General features: G+C 38.5%; 43 non-coding genes across 43 annotated transcripts; all 43 read right to left on the bottom strand.

Moving 5' to 3' along the window:
- Nucleotides 1–78: 78 nt before the first annotated feature.
- Nucleotides 79–150, bottom strand: trnac-gca (transfer RNA cysteine (anticodon GCA)). The gene has a single exon. It is a non-coding gene; the product is annotated as a tRNA-Cys (tRNA).
- Nucleotides 151–509: 359 nt separating this feature from the next.
- trnac-gca (transfer RNA cysteine (anticodon GCA)) lies at nt 510–581 on the bottom strand. Its single transcript has one exon. It is a non-coding gene; the product is annotated as a tRNA-Cys (tRNA).
- A 467-nt stretch (nt 582–1,048) lies between these two features.
- trnac-gca (transfer RNA cysteine (anticodon GCA)) lies at nt 1,049–1,120 on the bottom strand. The gene has a single exon. It is a non-coding gene; the product is annotated as a tRNA-Cys (tRNA).
- A 467-nt stretch (nt 1,121–1,587) lies between these two features.
- trnac-gca (transfer RNA cysteine (anticodon GCA)) lies at nt 1,588–1,659 on the bottom strand. Its single transcript has one exon. It is a non-coding gene; the product is annotated as a tRNA-Cys (tRNA).
- A 467-nt stretch (nt 1,660–2,126) lies between these two features.
- Nucleotides 2,127–2,198, bottom strand: trnac-gca (transfer RNA cysteine (anticodon GCA)). Its single transcript has one exon. It is a non-coding gene; the product is annotated as a tRNA-Cys (tRNA).
- Nucleotides 2,199–2,665: 467 nt separating this feature from the next.
- trnac-gca (transfer RNA cysteine (anticodon GCA)) lies at nt 2,666–2,737 on the bottom strand. The gene has a single exon. It is a non-coding gene; the product is annotated as a tRNA-Cys (tRNA).
- A 466-nt stretch (nt 2,738–3,203) lies between these two features.
- Nucleotides 3,204–3,275, bottom strand: trnac-gca (transfer RNA cysteine (anticodon GCA)). The gene has a single exon. It is a non-coding gene; the product is annotated as a tRNA-Cys (tRNA).
- A 467-nt stretch (nt 3,276–3,742) lies between these two features.
- On the bottom strand, nt 3,743–3,814 carry trnac-gca (transfer RNA cysteine (anticodon GCA)). Its single transcript has one exon. It is a non-coding gene; the product is annotated as a tRNA-Cys (tRNA).
- A 467-nt stretch (nt 3,815–4,281) lies between these two features.
- On the bottom strand, nt 4,282–4,353 carry trnac-gca (transfer RNA cysteine (anticodon GCA)). The gene has a single exon. It is a non-coding gene; the product is annotated as a tRNA-Cys (tRNA).
- A 359-nt stretch (nt 4,354–4,712) lies between these two features.
- Nucleotides 4,713–4,784, bottom strand: trnac-gca (transfer RNA cysteine (anticodon GCA)). Its single transcript has one exon. It is a non-coding gene; the product is annotated as a tRNA-Cys (tRNA).
- Nucleotides 4,785–5,251: 467 nt separating this feature from the next.
- Nucleotides 5,252–5,323, bottom strand: trnac-gca (transfer RNA cysteine (anticodon GCA)). The gene has a single exon. It is a non-coding gene; the product is annotated as a tRNA-Cys (tRNA).
- Nucleotides 5,324–5,682: 359 nt separating this feature from the next.
- Nucleotides 5,683–5,754, bottom strand: trnac-gca (transfer RNA cysteine (anticodon GCA)). Its single transcript has one exon. It is a non-coding gene; the product is annotated as a tRNA-Cys (tRNA).
- A 467-nt stretch (nt 5,755–6,221) lies between these two features.
- On the bottom strand, nt 6,222–6,293 carry trnac-gca (transfer RNA cysteine (anticodon GCA)). Its single transcript has one exon. It is a non-coding gene; the product is annotated as a tRNA-Cys (tRNA).
- Nucleotides 6,294–6,765: 472 nt separating this feature from the next.
- trnac-gca (transfer RNA cysteine (anticodon GCA)) lies at nt 6,766–6,837 on the bottom strand. The gene has a single exon. It is a non-coding gene; the product is annotated as a tRNA-Cys (tRNA).
- A 358-nt stretch (nt 6,838–7,195) lies between these two features.
- trnac-gca (transfer RNA cysteine (anticodon GCA)) lies at nt 7,196–7,267 on the bottom strand. The gene has a single exon. It is a non-coding gene; the product is annotated as a tRNA-Cys (tRNA).
- A 466-nt stretch (nt 7,268–7,733) lies between these two features.
- Nucleotides 7,734–7,805, bottom strand: trnac-gca (transfer RNA cysteine (anticodon GCA)). The gene has a single exon. It is a non-coding gene; the product is annotated as a tRNA-Cys (tRNA).
- A 467-nt stretch (nt 7,806–8,272) lies between these two features.
- Nucleotides 8,273–8,344, bottom strand: trnac-gca (transfer RNA cysteine (anticodon GCA)). Its single transcript has one exon. It is a non-coding gene; the product is annotated as a tRNA-Cys (tRNA).
- Nucleotides 8,345–8,703: 359 nt separating this feature from the next.
- Nucleotides 8,704–8,775, bottom strand: trnac-gca (transfer RNA cysteine (anticodon GCA)). The gene has a single exon. It is a non-coding gene; the product is annotated as a tRNA-Cys (tRNA).
- Nucleotides 8,776–9,246: 471 nt separating this feature from the next.
- trnac-gca (transfer RNA cysteine (anticodon GCA)) lies at nt 9,247–9,318 on the bottom strand. The gene has a single exon. It is a non-coding gene; the product is annotated as a tRNA-Cys (tRNA).
- A 358-nt stretch (nt 9,319–9,676) lies between these two features.
- trnac-gca (transfer RNA cysteine (anticodon GCA)) lies at nt 9,677–9,748 on the bottom strand. Its single transcript has one exon. It is a non-coding gene; the product is annotated as a tRNA-Cys (tRNA).
- Nucleotides 9,749–10,215: 467 nt separating this feature from the next.
- trnac-gca (transfer RNA cysteine (anticodon GCA)) lies at nt 10,216–10,287 on the bottom strand. Its single transcript has one exon. It is a non-coding gene; the product is annotated as a tRNA-Cys (tRNA).
- Nucleotides 10,288–10,754: 467 nt separating this feature from the next.
- Nucleotides 10,755–10,826, bottom strand: trnac-gca (transfer RNA cysteine (anticodon GCA)). Its single transcript has one exon. It is a non-coding gene; the product is annotated as a tRNA-Cys (tRNA).
- A 168-nt stretch (nt 10,827–10,994) lies between these two features.
- On the bottom strand, nt 10,995–11,066 carry trnac-gca (transfer RNA cysteine (anticodon GCA)). Its single transcript has one exon. It is a non-coding gene; the product is annotated as a tRNA-Cys (tRNA).
- A 467-nt stretch (nt 11,067–11,533) lies between these two features.
- trnac-gca (transfer RNA cysteine (anticodon GCA)) lies at nt 11,534–11,605 on the bottom strand. The gene has a single exon. It is a non-coding gene; the product is annotated as a tRNA-Cys (tRNA).
- Nucleotides 11,606–12,072: 467 nt separating this feature from the next.
- On the bottom strand, nt 12,073–12,144 carry trnac-gca (transfer RNA cysteine (anticodon GCA)). Its single transcript has one exon. It is a non-coding gene; the product is annotated as a tRNA-Cys (tRNA).
- Nucleotides 12,145–12,610: 466 nt separating this feature from the next.
- On the bottom strand, nt 12,611–12,682 carry trnac-gca (transfer RNA cysteine (anticodon GCA)). Its single transcript has one exon. It is a non-coding gene; the product is annotated as a tRNA-Cys (tRNA).
- Nucleotides 12,683–13,041: 359 nt separating this feature from the next.
- Nucleotides 13,042–13,113, bottom strand: trnac-gca (transfer RNA cysteine (anticodon GCA)). The gene has a single exon. It is a non-coding gene; the product is annotated as a tRNA-Cys (tRNA).
- Nucleotides 13,114–13,580: 467 nt separating this feature from the next.
- Nucleotides 13,581–13,652, bottom strand: trnac-gca (transfer RNA cysteine (anticodon GCA)). The gene has a single exon. It is a non-coding gene; the product is annotated as a tRNA-Cys (tRNA).
- A 358-nt stretch (nt 13,653–14,010) lies between these two features.
- On the bottom strand, nt 14,011–14,082 carry trnac-gca (transfer RNA cysteine (anticodon GCA)). Its single transcript has one exon. It is a non-coding gene; the product is annotated as a tRNA-Cys (tRNA).
- A 467-nt stretch (nt 14,083–14,549) lies between these two features.
- trnac-gca (transfer RNA cysteine (anticodon GCA)) lies at nt 14,550–14,621 on the bottom strand. Its single transcript has one exon. It is a non-coding gene; the product is annotated as a tRNA-Cys (tRNA).
- Nucleotides 14,622–14,980: 359 nt separating this feature from the next.
- trnac-gca (transfer RNA cysteine (anticodon GCA)) lies at nt 14,981–15,052 on the bottom strand. The gene has a single exon. It is a non-coding gene; the product is annotated as a tRNA-Cys (tRNA).
- A 467-nt stretch (nt 15,053–15,519) lies between these two features.
- On the bottom strand, nt 15,520–15,591 carry trnac-gca (transfer RNA cysteine (anticodon GCA)). The gene has a single exon. It is a non-coding gene; the product is annotated as a tRNA-Cys (tRNA).
- Nucleotides 15,592–16,057: 466 nt separating this feature from the next.
- trnac-gca (transfer RNA cysteine (anticodon GCA)) lies at nt 16,058–16,129 on the bottom strand. Its single transcript has one exon. It is a non-coding gene; the product is annotated as a tRNA-Cys (tRNA).
- A 467-nt stretch (nt 16,130–16,596) lies between these two features.
- trnac-gca (transfer RNA cysteine (anticodon GCA)) lies at nt 16,597–16,668 on the bottom strand. The gene has a single exon. It is a non-coding gene; the product is annotated as a tRNA-Cys (tRNA).
- A 467-nt stretch (nt 16,669–17,135) lies between these two features.
- On the bottom strand, nt 17,136–17,207 carry trnac-gca (transfer RNA cysteine (anticodon GCA)). The gene has a single exon. It is a non-coding gene; the product is annotated as a tRNA-Cys (tRNA).
- Nucleotides 17,208–17,674: 467 nt separating this feature from the next.
- On the bottom strand, nt 17,675–17,746 carry trnac-gca (transfer RNA cysteine (anticodon GCA)). Its single transcript has one exon. It is a non-coding gene; the product is annotated as a tRNA-Cys (tRNA).
- A 791-nt stretch (nt 17,747–18,537) lies between these two features.
- trnac-gca (transfer RNA cysteine (anticodon GCA)) lies at nt 18,538–18,609 on the bottom strand. Its single transcript has one exon. It is a non-coding gene; the product is annotated as a tRNA-Cys (tRNA).
- Nucleotides 18,610–19,081: 472 nt separating this feature from the next.
- trnac-gca (transfer RNA cysteine (anticodon GCA)) lies at nt 19,082–19,153 on the bottom strand. The gene has a single exon. It is a non-coding gene; the product is annotated as a tRNA-Cys (tRNA).
- A 471-nt stretch (nt 19,154–19,624) lies between these two features.
- On the bottom strand, nt 19,625–19,696 carry trnac-gca (transfer RNA cysteine (anticodon GCA)). The gene has a single exon. It is a non-coding gene; the product is annotated as a tRNA-Cys (tRNA).
- Nucleotides 19,697–20,055: 359 nt separating this feature from the next.
- On the bottom strand, nt 20,056–20,127 carry trnac-gca (transfer RNA cysteine (anticodon GCA)). Its single transcript has one exon. It is a non-coding gene; the product is annotated as a tRNA-Cys (tRNA).
- A 471-nt stretch (nt 20,128–20,598) lies between these two features.
- Nucleotides 20,599–20,670, bottom strand: trnac-aca (transfer RNA cysteine (anticodon ACA)). The gene has a single exon. It is a non-coding gene; the product is annotated as a tRNA-Cys (tRNA).
- Nucleotides 20,671–21,028: 358 nt separating this feature from the next.
- trnac-gca (transfer RNA cysteine (anticodon GCA)) lies at nt 21,029–21,100 on the bottom strand. Its single transcript has one exon. It is a non-coding gene; the product is annotated as a tRNA-Cys (tRNA).
- Nucleotides 21,101–21,997: 897 nt separating this feature from the next.
- On the bottom strand, nt 21,998–22,069 carry trnac-gca (transfer RNA cysteine (anticodon GCA)). Its single transcript has one exon. It is a non-coding gene; the product is annotated as a tRNA-Cys (tRNA).
- Between the last annotated feature and the right edge of the window lie 23 nt (nt 22,070–22,092).

Raw genomic sequence — 22,092 nt, 5'->3', positions numbered from 1 at the left:
AAGTCCACTATGACAATGGTTGTCTTGCTGGACACTATTTTTAAATTCAACCAACAGTACATACACAATCATAATTCCAGGGGGCACCCAGATTTGAACTGGGGACCTCTTGAACTGCAGTCAAATGCTCTACCACTGAGCTATACCCCCTGTCCTGTGATATAAACAGTAGACAGCAGATAAAAATCACTGTTTGTCTTCATCAATTAGACGTGATCTTCAGTGTCTTCTTGGGGGTATTAAACAACCACTGACTGTGAAGCTGATAATTAAAGTTGAGTCCAGTCAGAGTATGTTCGCTCTGAGACAAGCGTGTGTTCCATGTCAAAAACAACCTCCATGAATAAGGTTCTGATACAACAGTTAATTAGGACAATGGTTGAAGAAATGTTTAGCTTTTTAGAAAAATAGAAGTTGTTTCTATTACTAATAAGTCCACTATGACAATGGTTGTCTTGCTGGACACTATTTTAAACTTCAACCAACAGTACATACACAATCATAATTCCAGGGGGCACCCAGATTTGAACTGGGGACCTCTTGAACTGCAGTCAAATGCTCTACCACTGAGCTATACCCCCTGTCCTGTGATATAAACAGTAGACAGCAGATACAAATCACTGTTTGTCTTCATCAATTAGACGTGATCTTCAGTGTCTTCTTGAAGGTACTAAACATCCACTGACTGTGAAGATCTGGACAATTCTACAGAGCAGGTCTAACAAACTCTAAGAGGGCCCCTAAATTCTGGGTTTTCTACATTTGAAATAGGAAACTTAAAGTTTTCATTTTCAGTAGAAGCTGATAACTAAAGTTGAGTCCAGTCAGAGTATGTTCGCTCTGAGATAAGCGTGTGCTCCATGTCAAAAACAACCTCCATGAATTAAATTCTGATACAACAGTTAATCAGGACAATGGTTGAAGAAATGTTTAGCTTTTTAGAAAAACAGAAGTTCTTTCTATTACTAAAAAGTCCACTATGACAATGGTTGTCTTGCTGGACACTATTTTTAAATTCAACCAACAGTACATACACAATCATAATTCCAGGGGGCACCCAGATTTGAACTGGGGACCTCTTGAACTGCAGTCAAATGCTCTACCACTGAGCTATACCCCCTGTCCTGTGATATAAACAGTAGACAGCAGATACAAATCACTGTTTGTCTTCATCAATTAGACGTGATCTTCAGTGTCTTCTTGAAGGTACTAAACATCCACTGACTGTGAAGATCTGGACAATTCTACAGAGCAGGTCTAACAAACTCTAAGAGGGCCCCTAAATTCTGGGTTTTCTACATTTGAAATAGGAAACTTAAAGTTTTCATTTTCAGTAGAAGCTGATAACTAAAGTTGAGTCCAGTCAGAGTATGTTCGCTCTGAGATAAGCGTGTGCTCCATGTCAAAAACAACCTCCATGAATTAAATTCTGATACAACAGTTAATCAGGACAATGGTTGAAGAAATGTTTAGCTTTTTAGAAAAACAGAAGTTCTTTCTATTACTAAAAAGTCCACTATGACAATGGTTGTCTTGCTGGACACTATTTTTAAATTCAACCAACAGTACATACACAATCATAATTCCAGGGGGCACCCAGATTTGAACTGGGGACCTCTTGAACTGCAGTCAAATGCTCTACCACTGAGCTATACCCCCTGTCCTGTGATATAAACAGTAGACAGCAGATACAAATCACTGTTTGTCTTCATCAATTAGACGTGATCTTCAGTGTCTTCTTGAAGGTACTAAACATCCACTGACTGTGAAGATCTGGACAATTCTACAGAGCAGGTCTAACAAACTCTAAGAGGGCCCCTAAATTCTGGGTTTTCTACATTTGAAATAGGAAACTTAGAGTTTTCATTTTCAGTAGAAGCTGATAATTAAATTTGAGTCCAGTCAGAGTATGTTCGCTCTGAGACAAGCGTGTGCTCCATGTCAAAAACAACCTCCATGAATAAGGTTCTGATACAACAGTTAATTAGGACAATGGTTGAAGAAATGTTTAGCTTTTTAGAAAAATAGAAGTTGTTTCTATTACTAATAAGTCCACTATGACAATGGTTGTCTTGCTGGACACTATTTTAAACTTCAACCAACAGTACATACACAATCATAATTCCAGGGGGCACCCAGATTTGAACTGGGGACCTTTTGATCTGCAGTCAAATGCTCTACCACTGAGCTATACCCCCTTTCCTGTAATTTAAAGAGCAGACAGCAGATACAAATCACTGTCTGTCTTCATCAATTAGACGTGATCTTCAGTGTCTTCTTGAAGGTACTAAACATCCACTGACTGTGAAGATCTGGACAATTCTACAGAGCAGGTCTAACAAACTCTAAGAGGGCCCCTAAATTCTGGGTTTTCTACATTTGAAATAGGAAACTTAGAGTTTTCATTTTCAGTAGAAGCTGATAATTAAATTTGAGTCCAGTCAGAGTATGTTCGCTCTGAGACAAGCGTGTGCTCCATGTCAAAAACAACCTCCATGAATAAGGTTCTGATACAACAGTTAATTAGGACAATGGTTGAAGAAATGTTTAGCTTTTTAGAAAAATAGAAGTTGTTTCTATTACTAATAAGTCCACTATGACAATGGTTGTCTTGCTGGACACTATTTTAAACTTCAACCAACAGTACATACACAATCATAATTCCAGGGGGCACCCAGATTTGAACTAGGGACCTCTTGATCTGCAGTCAAATGCTCTACCACTGAGCTATACCCCCTTTCCTTGATTTAAAGAGCAGACAGCAGATATAAATCACTGTTTGTCGTCATCAATTAGACGTGATTTTCAGTGTCTTCTTGAAGGTACTAAACATCCACTGACTGTGAAGATCTGGACAATTCTACAGAGCAGGTCTAACAAACTCTAAGAGGGCCCCTAAATTCTGGGTTTTCTACATTTGAAATAGGAAACTTAGAGTTTTCAATTTCAGTAGAAGCTGATAACTAAAGTTTAGTCCAGTCAGAGTATGTTCGCTCTGAGATAAGCGTGTGCTCCATGTCAAAAACAACCTCCATGAATTAAATTCTGATACAACAGTTAAACAGGACAATGGTTGAAGAAATGTTTAGCTTTTTAGAAAAACAGAAGTTCTTTCTATTACTAAAAAGTCCACTATGACAATGGTTGTCTTGCTGGACACTATTTTAAACTTCAACCAACAGTACATACACAATCATAATTCCAGGGGGCACCCAGATTTGAACTGGGGACCTCTTGATCTGCAGTCAAATGCTCTACCACTGAGCTATACCCCCTGTCCTGTGATATAAACAGTAGACAGCAGATACAAATCACTGTTTGTCGTCATCAATTAGACGTGATTTTCAGTGTCTTCTTGAAGGTACTAAACATCCACTGACTGTGAAGATCTGGACAATTCTACAGAGCAGGTCTAACAAACTCTAAGAGGGCCCCTAAATTCTGGGTTTTCTACATTTGAAATAGGAAACTTAGAGTTTTCAATTTCAGTAGAAGCTGATAACTAAAGTTTAGTCCAGTCAGAGTATGTTCGCTCTGAGACAAGCGTGTGCTCCATGTCAAAAACAACCTCCATGAATTAAATTCTGATACAACAGTTAAACAGGACAATGGTTGAAGAAATGTTTAGCTTTTTAGAAAAACAGAAGTTCTTTCTATTACTAATAAGTCCAATATGACAATGGTTGTCTTGCTGGACACTATTTTAAACTTCAACCAACAGTACATACACAATCATAATTCCAGGGGGCACCCAGATTTGAACTGGGGACCTCTTGATCTGCAGTCAAATGCTCTACCACTGAGCTATACCCCCATTCCTGTGATATAAACAGTAGACAGCAGATACAAATCATTGTTTGTCTTCATCAATTAGACGTGATCTTCAGTGTCTTCTTGAAGGTACTAAACATCCACTGACTGTGAAGATCTGGACAATTCTACAGAGCAGGTCTAACAAACTCTAAGAGGGCCCCTAAATTCTGGGTTTTCTACATTTGAAATAGGAAACTTAACGTTTTCATTTTCAGTAGAAGCTGATAACTAAAGTTGAGTCCAGTCAGAGTATGTTCGCTCTGAGACAAGCGTGTGCTCCATGCCAAAAACAACCTCCATGAATAAGGTTCTGATACAACAGTTAATCAGGACAATGCTTGAAGAAATGTTTAGCTATTTAGAAAAACAGAAGTTCTTTCTATTACTAAAAAGTCCACTATGACAATGGTTGTCTTGCTGGACACTATTTTTAAATTCAACCAACAGTACATACACAATCATAATTCCAGGGGGCACCCAGATTTGAACTGGGGACCTCTTGAACTGCAGTCAAATGCTCTACCACTGAGCTATACCCCCTGTCCTGTGATATAAACAGTAGACAGCAGATAAAAATCACTGTTTGTCTTCATCAATTAGACGTGATCTTCAGTGTCTTCTTGGGGGTATTAAACAACCACTGACTGTGAAGCTGATAATTAAAGTTGAGTCCAGTCAGAGTATGTTCGCTCTGAGACAAGCGTGTGTTCCATGTCAAAAACAACCTCCATGAATAAGGTTCTGATACAACAGTTAATTAGGACAATGGTTGAAGAAATGTTTAGCTTTTTAGAAAAATAGAAGTTGTTTCTATTACTAATAAGTCCACTATGACAATGGTTGTCTTGCTGGACACTATTTTAAACTTCAACCAACAGTACATACACAATCATAATTCCAGGGGGCACCCAGATTTGAACTGGGGACCTCTTGAACTGCAGTCAAATGCTCTACCACTGAGCTATACCCCCTGTCCTGTGATATAAACAGTAGACAGCAGATACAAATCACTGTTTGTCTTCATCAATTAGACGTGATCTTCAGTGTCTTCTTGAAGGTACTAAACATCCACTGACTGTGAAGATCTGGACAATTCTACAGAGCAGGTCTAACAAACTCTAAGAGGGCCCCTAAATTCTGGGTTTTCTACATTTGAAATAGGAAACTTAAAGTTTTCATTTTCAGTAGAAGCTGATAACTAAAGTTGAGTCCAGTCAGAGTATGTTCGCTCTGAGATAAGCGTGTGCTCCATGTCAAAAACAACCTCCATGAATTAAATTCTGATACAACAGTTAATCAGGACAATGGTTGAAGAAATGTTTAGCTTTTTAGAAAAACAGAAGTTCTTTCTATTACTAAAAAGTCCACTATGACAATGGTTGTCTTGCTGGACACTATTTTTAAATTCAACCAACAGTACATACACAATCATAATTCCAGGGGGCACCCAGATTTGAACTGGGGACCTCTTGAACTGCAGTCAAATGCTCTACCACTGAGCTATACCCCCTGTCCTGTGATATAAACAGTAGACAGCAGATAAAAATCACTGTTTGTCTTCATCAATTAGACGTGATCTTCAGTGTCTTCTTGGGGGTATTAAACAACCACTGACTGTGAAGCTGATAATTAAAGTTGAGTCCAGTCAGAGTATGTTCGCTCTGAGACAAGCGTGTGTTCCATGTCAAAAACAACCTCCATGAATAAGGTTCTGATACAACAGTTAATTAGGACAATGGTTGAAGAAATGTTTAGCTTTTTAGAAAAATAGAAGTTGTTTCTATTACTAATAAGTCCACTATGACAATGGTTGTCTTGCTGGACACTATTTTAAACTTCAAGCAACAGTACATACACAATCATAATTCCAGGGGGCACCCAGATTTGAACTGGGGACCTCTTGAACTGCAGTCAAATGCTCTACCACTGAGCTATACCCCCTGTCCTGTGATATAAACAGTAGACAGCAGATACAAATCACTGTTTGTCTTCATCAATTAGACGTGATCTTCAGTGTCTTCTTGAAGGTACTAAACATCCACTGACTGTGAAGATCTGGACAATTCTACAGAGCAGGTCTAACAAACTCTAAGAGGGCCCCTAAATTCTGGGTTTTCTACATTTGAAATAGGAAACTTAGAGTTTTCATTTTCAGTAGAAGCTGATAACTAAAGTTGAGTCCAGTCAGAGTTTGTTCGCTCTGAGATAAGCGTGTGCTCCATGTCAAAAACAACCTCCATGAATTAAATTCTGATACAACAGTTAAACAGGACAATGGTTGAAGAAATGTTTAGCTTTTTAGAAAAACAGAAGTTCTTTCTATTACTAAAAAGTCCAATATGACAATGGTTGTCTTGCTGGACACTATTTTTAAATTCAACCAACAGTACATACACAATCATAATTCCAGGGGGCACCCAGATTTGAACTGGGGACCTCTTGATCTGCAGTCAAATGCTCTACCACTGAGCTATACCCCCATTCCTGTGATATAAACACTAGACAGCAGATACAAATCATTGTTTGTCTTCATCAATTAGACGTGATCTTCAGTGTCTTCTTGAAGGTACTAAACATCCACTGACTGTGAAGATCTGGACAATTCTACAGAGCAGGTCTAACAAACTCTAAGAGGGCCCCTAAATTCTGGGTTTTCTACATTTGAAATAGGAAACTTAACGTTTTCATTTTCAGTAGAAGCTGATAACTAAAGTTGAGTCCAGTCAGAGTATGTTCGCTCTGAGACAAGCGTGTGCTCCATGTCAAAAACAACCTCCATGAATAAGGTTCTGATACAACAGTTAAGCAGGACAATGGTTGAAGAAATGTTTAGCTTTTTAGAAAAACAGAAGTTCTTTCTTTTACTAAAAAGTACACTATGACAACGGTTGTCTTGCTCAGGTGGACACTATTTTTAACTTCAACCAACAGTACATACACAATCATAATTCCAGGGGGCACCCAGATTTGAACTGGGGACCTCTTGATCTGCAGTCAAATGCTCTACCACTGAGCTATACCCCCTTTCCTTGATTTAAAGAGCAGACAGCAGATATAAATCACTGTTTGTCGTCATCAATTAGACGTGATTTTCAGTGTCTTCTTGGAGGTATTAAACAACCACTGACTGTGAAGCTGATAATTAAATTTGAGTCCAGTCAGAGTATGTTCGCTCTGAGACAAGCGTGTGCTCCATGTCAAAAACAACCTCCATGAATAAGGTTCTGATACAACAGTTAATTAGGACAATGGTTGAAGAAATGTTTAGCTTTTTAGAAAAATAGAAGTTGTTTCTATTACTAATAAGTCCACTATGACAATGGTTGTCTTGCTGGACACTATTTTAAACTTCAACCAACAGTACATACACAATCATAATTCCAGGGGGCACCCAGATTTGAACTGGGGACCTCTTGATCTGCAGTCAAATGCTCTACCACTGAGCTATACCCCCTTTCCTTGATTTAAAGAGCAGACAGCAGATATAAATCACTGTTTGTCGTCATCAATTAGACGTGATTTTCAGTGTCTTCTTGAAGGTACTAAACATCCACTGACTGTGAAGATCTGGACAATTCTACAGAGCAGGTCTAACAAACTCTAAGAGGGCCCCTAAATTCTGGGTTTTCTACATTTGAAATAGGAAATTTAGAGTTTTCAATTTCAGTAGAAGCTGATAACTAAAGTTTAGTCCAGTCAGAGTATGTTCGCTCTGAGATAAGCGTGTGCTCCATGTCAAAAACAACCTCCATGAATTAAATTCTGATACAACAGTTAAACAGGACAATGGTTGAAGAAATGTTTAGCTTTTTAGAAAAACAGAAGTTCTTTCTATTACTAATAAGTCCACTATGACAATGGTTGTCTTGCTGGACACTATTTTAAACTTCAACCAACAGTACATACACAATCATAATTCCAGGGGGTACCCAGATTTGAACTGGGGACCTCTTGATCTGCAGTCAAATGCTCTACCACTGAGCTATACCCCCTTTCCTGTAATTTAAAGAGCAGACAGCAGATACAAATCACTGTCTGTCTTCATCAATTAGACGTGATCTTCAGTGTCTTCTTGAAGGTACTAAACATCCACTGACTGTGAAGATCTGGACAATTCTACAGAGCAGGTCTAACAAACTCTAAGAGGGCCCCTAAATTCTGGGTTTTCTACATTTGAAATAGGAAACTTAAAGTTTTCATTTTCAGTAGAAGCTGATAACTAAAGTTGAGTCCAGTCAGAGTATGTTCGCTCTGAGATAAGCGTGTGCTCCATGTCAAAAACAACCTCCATGAATTAAATTCTGATACAACAGTTAATCAGGACAATGGTTGAAGAAATGTTTAGCTTTTTAGAAAAACAGAAGTTCTTTCTATTACTAAAAAGTCCACTATGACAATGGTTGTCTTGCTGGACACTATTTTTAAATTCAACCAACAGTACATACACAATAATAATTCCAGGGGGCACCCAGATTTGAACTGGGGACCTCTTGAACTGCAGTCAAATGCTCTACCACTGAGCTATACCCCCTGTCCTGTGATATAAACAGTAGACAGCAGATAAAAATCACTGTTTGTCTTCATCAATTAGACGTGATCTTCAGTGTCTTCTTGGGGGTATTAAACAACCACTGACTGTGAAGCTGATAATTAAAGTTGAGTCCAGTCAGAGTATGTTCGCTCTGAGACAAGCGTGTGCTCCATGTCAAAAACAACCTCCATGAATAAGGTTCTGATACAACAGTTAATTAGGACAATGGTTGAAGAAATGTTTAGCTTTTTAGAAAAATAGAAGTTGTTTCTATTACTAATAAGTCCACTATGACAATGGTTGTCTTGCTGGACACTATTTTAAACTTCAACCAACAGTACATACACAATCATAATTCCAGGGGGCACCCAGATTTGAACTGGGGACCTCTTGAACTGCAGTCAAATGCTCTACCACTGAGCTATACCCCCTGTCCTGTGATCTAAACAGTAGACAGCAGATACAAATCACTGTTTGTCTTCATCAATTACACGTGATCTTCAGTGTCTTCTTGAAGGTACTAAACATCCACTGACTGTGAAGATCTGGACAATTCTACAGAGCAGGTCTAACAAACTCTAAGAGGGCCCCTAAATTCTGGGTTTTCTACATTTGAAATAGGAAACTTAGAGTTTTCATTTTCAGTAGAAGCTGATAACTAAAGTTGAGTCCAGTCAGAGTATGTTCGCTCTGAGATAAGCGTGTGCTCCATGTCAAAAACAACCTCCATGAATTAAATTCTGATACAAGAGTTAAACAGGACAATGGTTGAAGAAATTTTTAGCTTTTTAGAAAAACAGAAGTTCTTTCTATTACTAGAAAGTACACTATGACAATGGTTGTCTTGCTCAGGTGGACACTATTTTTAACTTCAACCAACAGTACATACACAATTATAATTCAGGGGGCACCCAGATTTGAACTGGGGACCTCTTGAACTGCAGTCAAATGCTCTACCACTGAGCTATACCCCCTTTCCTTGATTTAAAGAGCAGACAGCAGATATAAATCACTGTTTGTCGTCATCAATTAGACGTGATTTTCAGTGTCTTCTTGGAGGTATTAAACAACCACTGACTGTGAAGCTGATAATTAAATTTGAGTCCAGTCAGAGTATGTTCGCTCTGAGACAAGCGTGTGCTCCATGTCAAAAACAACCTCCATGAATAAGGTTCTGATACAACAGTTAATTAGGACAATGGTTGAAGAAATGTTTAGCTTTTTAGAAAAATAGAAGTTGTTTCTATTACTAAAAAGTCCACTATGACAATGGTTGTCTTGCTGGACACTATTTTAAACTTCAACCAACAGTACATACACAATCATAAATCCAGGGGACAACCAGATTTGAACTGGGGACCTTTTGATCTGCAGTCAAATGCTCTACCACTGAGCTATACCCCCTTTCCTGTAATTTAAAGAGCAGACAGCAGATACAAATCACTGTCTGTCTTCATCAATTAGACGTGATCTTCAGTGTCTTCTTGAAGGTACTAAACATCCACTGACTGTGAAGATCTGGACAATTCTACAGAGCAGGTCTAACAAACTCTAAGAGGGCCCCTAAATTCTGGGTTTTCTACATTTGAAATAGGAAACTTAGAGTTTTCATTTTCAGTAGAAGCTGATAACTAAAGTTGAGTCCAGTCAGAGTATGTTCGCTCTGAGATAAGCGTGTGCTCCATGTCAAAAACAACCTCCATGAATTAAATTCTGATACAACAGTTAATCAGGACAATGGTTGAAGAAATGTTTAGCTTTTTAGAAAAACAGAAGTTCTTTCTATTACTAAAAAGTCCACTATGACAATGGTTGTCTTGCTGGACACTATTTTTAAATTCAACCAACAGTACATACACAATCATAATTCCAGGGGGCACCCAGATTTGAACTGGGGACCTCTTGATCTGCAGTCAAATGCTCTACCACTGAGCTATACCCCCATTCCTGTGATATAAACAGTAGACAGCAGATACAAATCATTGTTTGTCTTCATCAATTAGACGTGATCTTCAGTGTCTTCTTGAAGGTACTAAACATCCACTGACTGTGAAGATCTGGACAATTCTACAGAGCAGGTCTAACAAACTCTAAGAGGGCCCCTAAATTCTGGGTTTTCTACATTTGAAATAGGAAACTTAGAGTTTTCATTTTCAGTAGAAGCTGATAATTAAATTTGAGTCCAGTCAGAGTATGTTCGCTCTGAGACAAGCGTGTGTTCCATGTCAAAAACAACCTCCATGAATAAGGTTCTGATACAACAGTTAATTAGGACAATGGTTGAAGAAATGTTTAGCTTTTTAGAAAAATAGAAGTTGTTTCTATTACTAATAAGTCCACTATGACAATGGTTGTCTTGCTGGACACTATTTTTAAATTCAACCAACAGTACATACACAATCATAATTCCAGGGGGCACCCAGATTTGAACTGGGGACCTCTATAACTGCAGTCAAATGCTCTACCACTGAGCTATACCCCCATTTCCTGTGATGTACAAAGCAGACAGCAGATACAAATCATTGTTTGTCTTCAAATTTTTAGAAAAACAGAAGTTCTTTCTATTACTAAAAAGTCCACTATGACAATGGTTGTCTTGCTGGACACTATTTTTAAATTCTACCAAAAGTACATACACAATTATAATTCCAGGGGGCACCCAGATTTGAACTGGGGACCTCTTGAACTGCAGTCAAATGCTCTACCACTGAGCTATACCCCCTGTCCTGTGATCTAAACAGTAGACAGCAGATACAAATCACTGTTTGTCTTCATCAATTACACGTGATCTTCAGTGTCTTCTTGAAGGTACTAAACATCCACTGACTGTGAAGATCTGGACAATTCTACAGAGCAGGTCTAACAAACTCTAAGAGGGCCCCTAAATTCTGGGTTTTCTACATTTGAAATAGGAAACTTAGAGTTTTCATTTTCAGTAGAAGCTGATAACTAAAGTTGAGTCCAGTCAGAGTATGTTCGCTCTGAGATAAGCGTGTGCTCCATGTCAAAAACAACCTCCATGAATTAAATTCTGATACAAGAGTTAAACAGGACAATGGTTGAAGAAATTTTTAGCTTTTTAGAAAAACAGAAGTTCTTTCTATTACTAAAAAGTCCAATATGACAATGGTTGTCTTGCTGGACACTATTTTTAAATTCAACCAACAGTACATACACAATCATAATTCCAGGGGGCACCCAGATTTGAACTGGGGACCTCTTGATCTGCAGTCAAATACTCTACCACTGAGCTATACCCCCATTCCTGTGATATAAACAGTACACAGCAGATACAAATCATTGTTTGTCTTCATCAATTAGACGTGATCTTCAGTGTCTTCTTGAAGGTACTAAACATCCACTGACTGTGAAGATCTGGACAATTCTACAGAGCAGGTCTAACAAACTCTAAGAGGGCCCCTAAATTCTGGGTTTTCTACATTTGAAATAGGAAACTTAACGTTTTCATTTTCAGTAGAAGCTGATAACTAAAGTTGAGTCCAGTCAGAGTATGTTCGCTCTGAGACAAGCGTGTGCTCCATGTCAAAAACAACCTCCATGAATAAGGTTCTGATACAACAGTTAATTAGGACAATGGTTGAAGAAATGTTTAGCTTTTTAGAAAAATAGAAGTTGTTTCTGTTACTAATAAGTCCACTATGACAATGGTTGTCTTGCTGGACACTATTTTAAACTTCAACCAACAGTACATACACAATCATAATTCCAGGGGGCACCCAGATTTGAACTGGGGACCTCTTGATCTGCAGTCAAATGCTCTACCACTGAGCTATACCCCCTTTCCTTGATTTAAAGAGCAGACAGCAGATATAAATCACTGTTTGTCGTCATCAATTAGACGTGATCTTCAGTGTCTTCTTGAAGGTACTAAACATCCACTGACTGTGAAGATCTGGACAATTCTACAGAGCAGGTCTAACAAACTCTAAGAGGGCCCCTAAATTCTGGGTTTTCTACATTTGAAATAGGAAACTTAAAGTTTTCATTTTCAGTAGAAGCTGATAACTAAAGTTGAGTCCAGTCAGAGTATGTTCGCTCTGAGATAAGCGTGTGCTCCATGTCAAAAACAACCTCCATGAATTAAATTCTGATACAACAGTTAATCAGGACAATGGTTGAAGAAATGTTTAGCTTTTTAGAAAAACAGAAGTTCTTTCTATTACTAAAAAGTCCACTATGACAATGGTTGTCTTGCTGGACACTATTTTTAAATTCAACCAACAGTACATACACAATCATAATTCCAGGGGGCACCCAGATTTGAACTGGGGACCTCTTGAACTGCAGTCAAATGCTCTACCACTGAGCTATACCCCCTGTCCTGTGATATAAACAGTAGACAGCAGATAAAAATCACTGTTTGTCTTCATCAATTAGACGTGATCTTCAGTGTCTTCTTGGGGGTATTAAACAACCACTGACTGTGAAGCTGATAATTAAAGTTGAGTCCAGTCAGAGTATGTTCGCTCTGAGACAAGCGTGTGCTCCATGTCAAAAACAACCTCCATGAATAAGGTTCTGATACAACAGTTAATTAGGACAATGGTTGAAGAAATGTTTAGCTTTTTAGAAAAATAGAAGTTGTTTCTATTACTAATAAGTCCACTATGACAATGGTTGTCTTGCTGGACACTATTTTAAACTTCAACCAACAGTACATACACAATCATAATTCCAGGGGGCACCCAGATTTGAACTGGGGACCTCTTGATCTGCAGTCAAATGCGCTACCACTGAGCTATACCCCCATTCCTGTGATATAAACAGTAGACAGCAGATACAAATCATTGTTTGTCTTCATCAATTAGACGTGATCTTCAGTGTCTTCTTGAAGGTACTAAACATCCACTGACTGTGAAGATCTGGACAATTCTACAGAGCAGGTCTAACAAACTCTAAGAGGGCCCCTAAATTCTGGGTTTTCTACATTTGAAATAGGAAACTTAGAGTTTTCATTTTCAGTAGAAGCTGATAATTAAATTTGAGTCCAGTCAGAATATGTTCGCTCTGAGACAAGCGTGTGCTCCATGTCAAAAACAACCTCCATGAATAAGGTTCTGATACAACAGTTAATTAGGACAATGGTTGAAGAAATGTTTAGCTTTTTAGAAAAATAGAAGTTGTTTCTATTATTAAAAAGTCCACTATGACAATGGTTGTCTTGCTGGACACTATTTTAAACTTCAACCAACAGTACATACACAATCATAATTCCAGGGGGTACCCAGATTTGAACTGGGGACCTCTTGATCTGCAGTCAAATGCTCTACCACTGAGCTATACCCCCTTTCCTTGATTTAAAGAGCAGACAGCAGATATAAATCACTGTTTGTCGTCATCAATTAGACGTGATTTTCAGTGTCTTCTTGGAGGTATTAAACAACCACTGACTGTGAAGCTGATAATTAAATTTGAGTCCAGTCAGAGTATGTTCGCTCTGAGACAAGCGTGTGCTCCATGTCAAAAACAACCTCCATGAATAAGGTTCTGATACAACAGTTAATTAGGACAATGGTTGAAGAAATGTTTAGCTTTTTAGAAAAACAGAAGTTGTTTCTATTACTAATAAGTCCACTATGACAATGGTTGTCTTGCTGGACACTATTTTAAACTTCAACCAACAGTACATACACAATCATAATTCCAGGGGGCACCCAGATTTGAACTGGGGACCTTTTGATCTGCAGTCAAATGCTCTACCACTGAGCTATACCCCCTTTCCTGTAATTTAAAGAGCAGACAGCAGATACAAATCACTGTCTGTCTTCATCAATTAGACGTGATCTTCAGTGTCTTCTTGAAGGTACTAAACATCCACTGACTGTGAAGATCTGGACAATTCTACAGAGCAGGTCTAACAAACTCTAAGAGGGCCCCTAAATTCTGGGTTTTCTACATTTGAAATAGGAAACTTAGAGTTTTCATTTTCAGTAGAAGCTGATAACTAAAGTTGAGTCCAGTCAGAGTATGTTCGCTCTGAGATAAGCGTGTGCTCCATGTCAAAAACAACCTCCATGAATTAAATTCTGATACAACAGTTAATCAGGACAATGGTTGAAGAAATGTTTAGCTTTTTAGAAAAACAGAAGTTCTTTCTATTACTAAAAAGTCCACTATGACAATGGTTGTCTTGCTGGACACTATTTTTAAATTCAACCAACAGTACATACACAATCATAATTCCAGGGGGCACCCAGATTTGAACTGGGGACCTCTTGATCTGCAGTCAAATGCTCTACCACTGAGCTATACCCCGATTCCTGTGATATAAACAGTAGACAGCAGATAAAAATCACTGTTTGTCTTCATCAATTAGACGTGATCTTCAGTGTCTTCTTGGGGGTATTAAACAACCACTGACTGTGAAGCTGATAATTAAATTTGAGTCCAGTCAGAGTATGTTCGCTCTGAGACAAGCGTGTGCTCCATGTCAAAAACAACCTCTATGAATAAGGTTCTGATACAACAGTTAATTAGGACAATGGTTGAAGAAATGTTTAGCTTTTTAGAAAAATAGAAGTTGTTTCTATTACTAATAAGTCCACTATGACAATGGTTGTCTTGCTGGACACTATTTTAAACTTCAACCAACAGTACATACACAATCTTAATTCCAGGGGGCACCCAGATTTGAACTGGGGACCTCTTGATCTGCAGTCAAATGCTCTACCACTGAGCTATACCCCCTTTCCTGTAATTTAAAGAGCAAACAGCAGATACAAATCACTGTCTGTCTTCATCAATTAGACGTGATCTTCAGTGTCTTCTTGAAGGTACTAAACATCCACTGACTGTGAAGATCTGGACAATTCTACAGAGCAGGTCTAACAAACTCTAAGAGGGCCCCTAAATTCTGGGTTTTCTACATTTGAAATAGGAAACTTAGAGTTTTCATTTTCAGTAGAAGCTGATAACTAAAGTTGAGTCCAGTCAGAGTATGTTCGCTCTGAGATAAGCGTGTGCTCCATGTCAAAAACAACCTCCATGAATTAAATTCTGATACAACAGTTAAACAGGACAATGGTTGAAGAAATGTTTAGCTTTTTAGAAAAACAGAAGTTCTTTCTATTACTAAAAAGTCCAATATGACAATGGTTGTCTTGCTGGACACTATTTTTAAATTCAACCAACAGTACATACACAATCATAATTCCAGGGGGCACCCAGATTTGAACTGGGGACCTCTTGATCTGCAGTCAAATGCTCTACCACTGAGCTATACCCCCTTTCCTTGATTTAAAGAGCAGACAGCAGATACAAATCACTGTTTGTCTTCATCAATTAGACGTGATCTTCAGTGTCTTCTTGAAGGTACTAAACATCCACTGACTGTGAAGATCTGGACAATTCTACAGAGCAGGTCTAACAAACTCTAAGAGGGCCCCTAAATTCTGGGTTTTCTACATTTGAAATAGGAAACTTAGAGTTTTCATTTTCAGTAGAAGCTGATAACTAAAGTTGAGTCCAGTCAGAGTATGTTCGCTCTGAGACAAGCGTGTGCTCCATGTCAAAAACAACCTCCATGAATAAGGTTCTGATACAACAGTTAATTAGGACAATGGTTGAAGAAATGTTTAGCTTTTTAGAAAAATAGAAGTTGTTTCTATTACTAATAAGTCCACTATGACAATGGTTGTCTTGCTGGACACTATTTTAAACTTCAACCAACAGTACATACACAATCATAATTCCAGGGGGCACCCAGATTTGAACTGGGGACCTCTTGAACTGCAGTCAAATGCTCTACAACTGAGCTATACCCCCTGTCCTGTGATATAAACAGTAGACAGCAGATACAAATCACTGTTTGTCTTCATCAATTAGACGTGATCTTCAGTGTCTTCTTGAAGGTACTAAACATCCACTGACTGTGAAGATCTGGACAATTCTACAGAGCAGGTCTAACAAACTCTAAGAGGGCCCCTAAATTCTGGGTTTTCTACATTTGAAATAGGAAACTTAGAGTTTTCATTTTCAGTAGAAGCTGATAACTAAAGTTGAGTCCAGTCAGAGTATGTTCGCTCTGAGACAATCGTGTGCTCCATGTCAAAAACAACCTCCATGAATAAGGTTCTGATACAACAGTTAATTAGGACAATGGTTGAAGAAATGGTTAGCCTTTTAGAAAAATAGAAGTTGTTTCTATTACTAATAAGTCCACTATGACAATGGTTGTCTTGCTGGACACTATTTTAAACTTCAACCAACAGTACATGCACAATCATAATTCCAGTGGGCACCCAGATTTGAACTGGGGACCTCTTGATCTGCAGTCAAATGCTCTACCACTGAGCTATACCCCCTTTCCTGTAATTTAAAGAGCAGACAGCAGATACAAATCACTGTCTGTCTTCATCAATTAGACGTGATCTTCAGTGTCTTCTTGAAGGTACTAAACATCCACTGACTGTGAAGATCTGGACAATTCTACAGAGCAGGTCTAACAAACTCTAAGAGGGAACCTAAATTCTGGGTTTTCTACATTTGAAATAGGAAACTTAGAGTTTTCATTTTCAGTAGAAGCTGATAACTAAAGTTGAGTCCAGTCAGAGTATGTTCGCTCTGAGATAAGCGTGTGCTCCATGTCAAAAACAACCTCCATGAATTAAATTCTGATACAACAGTTAATCAGGACAATGGTTGAAGAAATGTTTAGCTTTTTAGAAAAACAGAAGTTCTTTCTATTACTAAAAAGTCCACTATGACAATGGTTATCTTGCTGGACACTATTTTTAAATTCAACCAACAGTACATACACAATCATAATTCCAGGGGGCACCCAGATTTGAACTGGGGACCTCTTGAACTGCAGTCAAATGCTCTACCACTGAGCTATAGCCCCTGTCCTGTGATATAAACAGTAGACAGCAGATACAAATCACTGTTTGTCTTCATCAATTAGACGTGATCTTCAGTGTCTTCTTGAAGGTACTAAACATCCACTGACTGTGAAGATCTGGACAATTCTACAGAGCAGGTCTAACAAACTCTAAGAGGGCCCCTAAATTCTGGGTTTTCTACATTTGAAATAGGAAACTTAGAGTTTTCATTTTCAGTAGAAGCTGATAATTAAAGTTGAGTCCAGTCAGAGTATGTTCGCTCTGAGACAAGCGTGTGCTCCATGTCAAAAACAACCTCCATGAATAAGGTTCTGATACAACAGTTAAGCAGGACAATGGTTGAAGAAATGTTTAGCTTTTTAGAAAAACAGAAGTTCTTTCTTTTACTAAAAAGTCCACTATGACAATGGTTGTCTTGCTGGACACTGTTTTAAACTTCAGCCAACAGTACATACACAATTATGATTCCAGGGGGCACCCAGATTTGAACTGGGGACCTCTTAATCTGCAGTCAAATGCTCTACCACTGAGCTATAACCCCTGTCCTGTGATATAAACAGTAGACAGCAGATACAAATCACTGTTTGTCTTCATCAATTAGACGTGATCTTCAGTGTCTTCTTGGAGGCATTAAACAACCACTGACTGTGAAGCTGATAACTAAAGTTGAGTCCAGTCAGACTATGTTCGCTCTGAGACAAGCGCGTGCTCCATGTCAAAAACAACCTCCATGAATGAAGTTCTGATACCACAGTTAAGCAGCACAATGGTTGAAGAAATGTATAGCTTTTCGGAAAAACAGAAGTTCTTTCTATTACTAAAAAGTCCACTATGACAATTGTTGTCTTGCTGGACACTATTTTTAAATTCAACTAAAATTACATACACAATTATAACTCCAGTGGGCACTCAGATTTGAACTGGGGACCTCTTGATCTGCAGTCAAATGCTCTACCACTGAGCTTTACCCCCATTTCCTGTGATGTACAAAGCAGACAGCAGATACAAATCACTGTTTGTCTTCATCAATTAGACGTGATCTTCAGTGTCTTCTTGGAGGTATTAAACAACCACTGACTGTGAAGCTGATAACTAAAGTTGAGTCCAGTCAGACTATGTTCGCTCTGAGATAAGCGTGTGCTCCATGTCAAAAACAACCTCCATGAATGAAGTTCTGATACAACACTTAAGCAGGACAATGGCTGAAGAAATGTTTAGCTTTTTAGAAAAACAGAAGTTCTTTCTATTACTAATAAGTCCACTATGACAATGGTTGTTTTGCTGGACACTATTTTTAACTTCAACCAACAGTACATACACAATTATAATTCCAGGGGGCACCCAGATTTGAACTGGGGACCTCTTGATCTGCAGTCAAATGCTCTACCACTGAGCTATACCCCCATTCCTGTGATATAAACAGTAGACAGCAGATACAAATCATTGTTTGTCTTCATCAATTAGACGTGATCTTCAGTGTCTTTTTGAAGGTACTAAACATCCACTGACTGTGAAGATCTGGACAATTCTACAGAGCAGGTCTAACAAACTCTAAGAGGGCCCCTAAATTCTGGGTTTTCTACATTTGAAATAGGAAACTTAACGTTTTCATTTTCAGTAGAAGCTGATAACTAAAGTTGAGTCCAGTCAGAGTATGTTCGCTCTGAGACAAGCGTGTGCTCCATGTCAAAAACAACCTCCATGAATAAGGTTCTGATACAACAGTTAATTAGGACAATGGTTGAAGAAATGTTTAGCTTTTTAGAAAAATAGAAGTTGTTTCTATTACTAATAAGTCCACTATGACAATGGTTGTCTTGCTCAGGTGGACACTATTTTTAACTTCAACCAACGGTACATACACAATCATAATTCCAGGGGGCACCCAGATTTGAACTGGGGACCTCTTGATCTGCAGGCAAATGCTCTACCACTGAGCTATACCCCCTGTCCTGTGATATAAACAGTAGACAGCAGATACAAATCATTGTTTGTCTTCATCAATTAGACGTGATCTTCAGTGTCTTTTTGAAGGTACTAAACATCCACTGACTGTGAAGATCTGGACAATTCTACAGAGCAGGTCTAACAAACTCTAAGAGGGCCCCTAAATTCTGGGTTGTCTACATTTGAAATAGGAAACTTAACGTTTTCATTTTCAGTAGAAGCTGATAACTAAAGTTGAGTCCAGTCAGAGTATGTTCGCTCTGAGACAAGCGTGTGCTCCATGTCAAAAACAACCTCCATGAATAAGGTTCTGATACAACAGTTAAGCAGGACAATGGTTGAAGAAATGTTTAGCTTTTTAGAAAAACAGAAGTTCTTTCTTTTACTAAAAAGTACACTATGGCAATGGTTGTCTTGCTCAGGTGGACACTATTTTTAACTTCAACCAACAGTACATACACAATTATAATTCAGGGGGCACCCAGATTTGAACTGGGGACCTCTTGAACTGCAGTCAAATGCTCTACCACTGAGCTATACCCCCTGTCCTGTGATATAAACAGTAGACAGCAGATACAAATCACTGTTTGTCGTCATCAATTAGACGTGATTTTTAGTGTCTTCTTGGAGGTATTAAACAACCACTGACTGTGAAGCTGATAATTAAATTTGAGTCCAGTCAGAGTATGTTCGCTCTGAGACAAGCGTATGCTCCATGTCAAAAACAACCTCCATGAATAAGGTTCTGATACAACAGTTAATTAGGACAATGGTTGAAGAAATGTTTAGCTTTTTAGAAAAATAGAAGTTGTTTCTATTACTAATAAGTCCACTATGACAATGGTTGTCTTGCTGGACACTATTTTAAACTTCAACCAACAGTACATACACAATCATAATTCCAGGGGGCACCCAGATTTGAACTGGGGACCTCTTGATCTGCAGTCAAATGCTCTACCACTGAGCTATACCCCCTTTCCTGTAATTTAAAGAGCAGACAGCAGATACAAATCACTGTCTGTCTTCATCAATTAGACGTGATCTTCAGTGTCTTCTTGAAGGTACTAAACATCCACTGACTGTGAAGATCTGGACAATTCTACAGAGCAGGTCTAACAAACTCTAAGAGGGCCCCTAAATTCTGGGTTTTCTACATTTGAAATAGGAAACTTAACGTTTTCATTTTCAGTAGAAGCTGATAACTAAAGTTTAGTCCAGTCAGAGTATGTTCGCTCTGAGACAAGCTTGTGCTGCATGTCAAAAACAACCTCCATGAATAAGGTTCTGATGCAACAGTTAAGCAGGACAATGGTTGAAGAAATGTTTAGCTTTTTAGAAAAACAGAAGTTCTTTCTTTTACTAAAAAGTACACTATGACAATGGTTGTCTTGCTCAGGTGGACACTATTTTTAACTTCAACCAACAGTACATACACAATTATAATTCAGGGGGCACCCAGATTTGAACTGGGGACCTCTTGAACTGTAGTCAAATGCTCTACCACTGAGCTATACCCCCTTTCCTTGATTTAAAGAGCAGACAGCAGATATAAATCACTGTTTGTCGTCATCAATTAGACGTGATTTTCAGTGTCTTCTTGGAGGTATTAAACAACCACTGACTGTGAAGCTGATAATTAAATTTGAGTCCAGTCAGAGTATGTTCGCTCTGAGACAAGCGTGTGCTCCATGTCAAAAACAACCTCCATGAATAAGGTTCTGATACAACAGTTAAACAGGACAATGGTTGAAGAAATGTTTAGCTTTTTAGTGAAACAGAAGTTCTTTCTATTACTAAAAAGTCCACTATGACAATGGTTGTCTTGCTGGACACTGTTTTAAACTTCAGCCAACAGTACATACACAATTATGATTCCAGGGGGCACCCAGATTTGAACTGGGGACCTCTTGATCTGCAGTCAAATGCTCTACCACTGAGCTATAACCCCTGTCCTGTGATATAAACAGTAGACAGCAGATACAAATCACTGTTTGTCTTCATCAATTAGACGTGATCTTCATTGTCTTCTTGAAGGTACTAAACATCCACTGACCGTGAAGATCTGGACAATTCTACAGAGCAGGTCTAACAAACTCTAAGAGGGCCCCTAAATTCTGGGTTTTCTACATTTGAAATAGGAAACAAAGTTTTCATTTTCAGTAGAAGCTGATAACTAAAGTTGAGTCCAGTCAGAGTATGTTCGCTCTGAGACAAGCGTGTGCTCCATGTCAAAAACAACCTCCATGAATGAAGTTCTGATACCACAGTTAAGCAGCACAATGGTTGAAGAAATGTATAGCTTTTCGGAAAAACAGAAGTTCTTTCTATTACTAAAAAGTCCACTATGACAATTATTGTCTTGCTGGACACTATTTTTAAATTCAACTAAAATTACATACACAATTATAACTCCAGTGGGCACTCAGATTTGAACTGGGGACCTCTTGATCTGCAGTCAAATGCTCTACCACTGAGCTTTACCCCCATTTCCTGTGATGTACAAAGCAGACAGCAGATACAAATCACTGTTTGTCTTCATCAATTAGACGTGATCTTCAGTGTCTTCTTGGAGGTATTAAACAACCACTGACTGTGAAGCTGATAACTAAAGTTGAGTCCAGTCAGACTATGTTCGCTCTGAGATAAGCGTGTGCTCCATGTCAAAAACAACCTCCATGAATAAGGTTCTGATACAACAGTTAATTAGGACAATGGTTGAAGAAATGTTTAGCTTTTTAGAAAAACAGAAGTTGTTTCTATTACTAATAAGTCCACTATGACAATGGTTCTTTTGCTGGACACTATTTTAAACTTCAACCAACAGTACATACACAATCATAATTCCAGGGGGCACCCAGATTTGAACTGGGGACCTCTTGATCTGCAGTCAAATGCTCTACCACTGAGCTATACCCCCTTTCCTGTAATTTAAAGAGCAGA

This window comes from Channa argus, chromosome 3 (genome assembly GCF_033026475.1).
Source record: "Channa argus isolate prfri chromosome 3, Channa argus male v1.0, whole genome shotgun sequence".
In the NCBI taxonomy this organism is placed as follows: Eukaryota; Metazoa; Chordata; class Actinopteri; order Anabantiformes; family Channidae; genus Channa; species Channa argus.
This window is presented reverse-complemented; position numbering and strand designations above follow the sequence as displayed.